The sequence below is a fragment of the Scylla paramamosain genome, chromosome 36 (genome assembly GCF_035594125.1).
Source record: "Scylla paramamosain isolate STU-SP2022 chromosome 36, ASM3559412v1, whole genome shotgun sequence".
NCBI classification, from domain to species: Eukaryota; Metazoa; Arthropoda; class Malacostraca; order Decapoda; family Portunidae; genus Scylla; species Scylla paramamosain.
In genome coordinates this window covers 9431908-9434407 of record NC_087186.1, presented here as the reverse complement: position 1 = coordinate 9434407, position 2500 = coordinate 9431908, and the positions used below count along the sequence as shown (strand labels likewise).

General features: G+C 41.7%; 1 protein-coding gene and 1 non-coding gene across 2 annotated transcripts in view; both read left to right on the top strand.

Annotated features, from left to right (window-relative positions):
* Window positions 1-2500, top strand: part of LOC135090939 (ras-responsive element-binding protein 1-like) — a 209070-nt gene that overhangs the window by 68895 nt on the left and 137675 nt on the right. Inside the window, exon 3 of the mRNA XM_063988163.1 lies at window positions 2314-2383. The gene's annotated coding sequence lies outside the window, so the exon portion shown is untranslated. The remainder of the gene's footprint in view (window positions 1-2313; window positions 2384-2500) is intronic.
* Trnas-gcu (transfer RNA serine (anticodon GCU)) lies at window positions 899-980 on the top strand. The gene has a single exon. It is a non-coding gene; the product is annotated as a tRNA-Ser (tRNA).

The window sequence follows — 2500 nt, the reverse complement described above, 5'->3', positions numbered from 1 at the left end:
CACACCTGTACGTGTAATAACTCAGGTAGCATAGTAATTAGTCTTCGAGAGAGAGAGAGAGAGAGAGAGAGAGAGAGAGAGAGAGAGAGAGAGAGAGAGAGAGAGAGAGAGAGAGCAATAAGAAATATAAACTTTTAGACAGAGGAAGCAGGAACGAAGGGAGTAGGAGGAGGAGGAGGAAGAGGGGAGAAGGAGGAGAAGGAGGAATGGGGGGAAGAAGAAAGAAGCATGTATGCCTGCTTCACCCACTTGTCAGCCTCCTCCTCCTCCTCCTCCTCCTCCTCCTCCTCCTCCTCCGGAACCTGTTATCTTCAGCGGGCAGGTGCGAGAGAGAACAGGTTGAGACACTTGCAGGCACAGAGAGAGAGAGAGAGAGAGAGAGAGAGAGAGAGAGAGAGAGAGAGAGAGAGAGAGAGAGAGAGAGAGAGAGAGAGACCCATCATATGAAAACTGATCCTAAACTACTTTTTTTTCTTTACTCCTTTTCCTTCCTCCTCCTCATCCTCCTCCTCATCCTCCTCCTCCTCCTCCTCCTCCTCCTCGTGCTTTTGTTTGCCAGCAGGAAATCGCTCAGTAATTAGTTGTATTAACGCGTGTTCTTTGTTTGTTTGTGTCCGTCGTCTGTTTATGTCACGGATTTCCGAGTGTGTGTGTGTGTGTGTGTGTCTGTGTGTGTGTGTGCAGGTCTGAAAAGTATGTATAGCCTTAGAAGTGGTAGTAGTAATAGTAGTAGTGGTGGTAGTAGTTGCAGTAGTAGTAGTAGTAGTAGTAGTAGTAGTAGTAGTAGTAGTAGTAGCTGCAGTCTTTTACAAGTCTTCACACTCGTTTCACCACTACTACCACCACCACTACCTTTACAAGCGGTCATGTTAACACAGCACTAACTTGTTCCTCATATGACGAGGTGGCCGAGTGGTTAAGGCGTTGGACTGCTAATCCAATAGGGTCTCCCTGCGTGGGTTCGAATCCCATCCTCGTCGAGCCTTGTGGGAGCTTTTTTTTTTTTTTTTTTTGTATGTTTTCTTATTTCAGTCTGTTTTCTGTATTTTTGTAGTTTATTTGTTATCTATACTTTTGAACAAATTGCAATGACTAGGTTTAAATTTTCAAAGGTATTTCCACGATCTTCAAAGGTGTTTTCATGCTTATAGTGGTAGGTTAGCAATACCTCACCCTGTAATTGTGCTCCTATATGCAACGTGTGGACAGCAATAGTTATTAATAGCAAGGTTTTCAAAGGAGTTTTATTCATTTTCTTAATTCTAAAGACAGATTAGTTATAAGTAGTAGTAGTAGTAGTAGTAGTAATTGTTGTTGTTGTTGTTGTAGATTTTACGTATTATTCATCAATATTTTGAGAGAGAGAGAGAGAGAGAGAGAGAGAGAGAGAGAGAGAGAGAGAGAGAGAGAGAGAGAGAGAGAGAGTTCAGTCGGAAGTGTGTAAGACAGAGTGACGATCTTTCTCCCTCCTCCACCTTTCCTCCAGGTTACCTCCACATTTCCTCCGTCCCTTCCTTTGTCACCTGTATCGTTAGCACCCCATTTTTTTTCATGTCCCCTTTCCTTCCCTTCCCTTTCCTCCTCCCCTCCTTTCTCCCCTTTGTTCTCTCCCTCCCTTTCCTTCCTTCCTTCCCTCCCCTCCTTCAGTGTCCGTGGGAAGAGAAGGTGAAAGGAAGGACAGATAGAAAGAAAGATATAAATAAGAACTGATGATAAAAATGAGGAGAATAGGAGTGAAGTAGATAATGATAATAAGAAAAGGAAGGAAGAGAGATAAGGAAGTGAGGGAATTGATGATAAAAGATGCGTGTGTGAATAAAGAAGAGAGAATAAGGAAAAAGTGAATAATGATTGGTAAGGAAGAAAGGGAGAAAAAAGAGAGAGATAGATAAATGAAAGAGAAAAGAGAGGAAATTATAATAGGAGAGAAATGAAAGAATAGAAAAATTAAAAGAAATAGAAAAAGATATATTGATAATGTGTTTTTTTCTTGTTTTTCTTTCGTAATTATAAAGAAAATTCTAAGTCTGATAAGTAAACAAAAAAATACTTTATACTTCCTATTTAAGTATAAGTAGTTAAGTTTTGATAAATATCTCCGTTCATTTCTCCTTCAACCTCAGCTTTCTTAAGTATTTTCTAACTTTTCCTCACACACCTGCGCTTCATAAGTAAAAAGTCTAAGTAAATTTTTCTTTTTTATTGCAGACCAACTACATTTTCCTCTTTTTCTTTTCTACACTTCAAATATTCCTCACGTAATTTCCTTCTAAGCTTCTTCACACACCTGAGATCCTGCCTTCCTCATTACAGGTGCAGGGAGCTCACCTGGCCACACCCACACCTGTCTCGACGCACCTGGGCACACCTGTCTGGCCGCTGGGTGAGTGTTCATACCTGTCTGTTCTGCCCTCTTCAGGTGAGACTAATTACTCGCCTTCCTCTGACTCCAGATGTGCTTTGAGGAGGAGGAGGAGGAGGAGGAGGAGGAGGAGGTGCG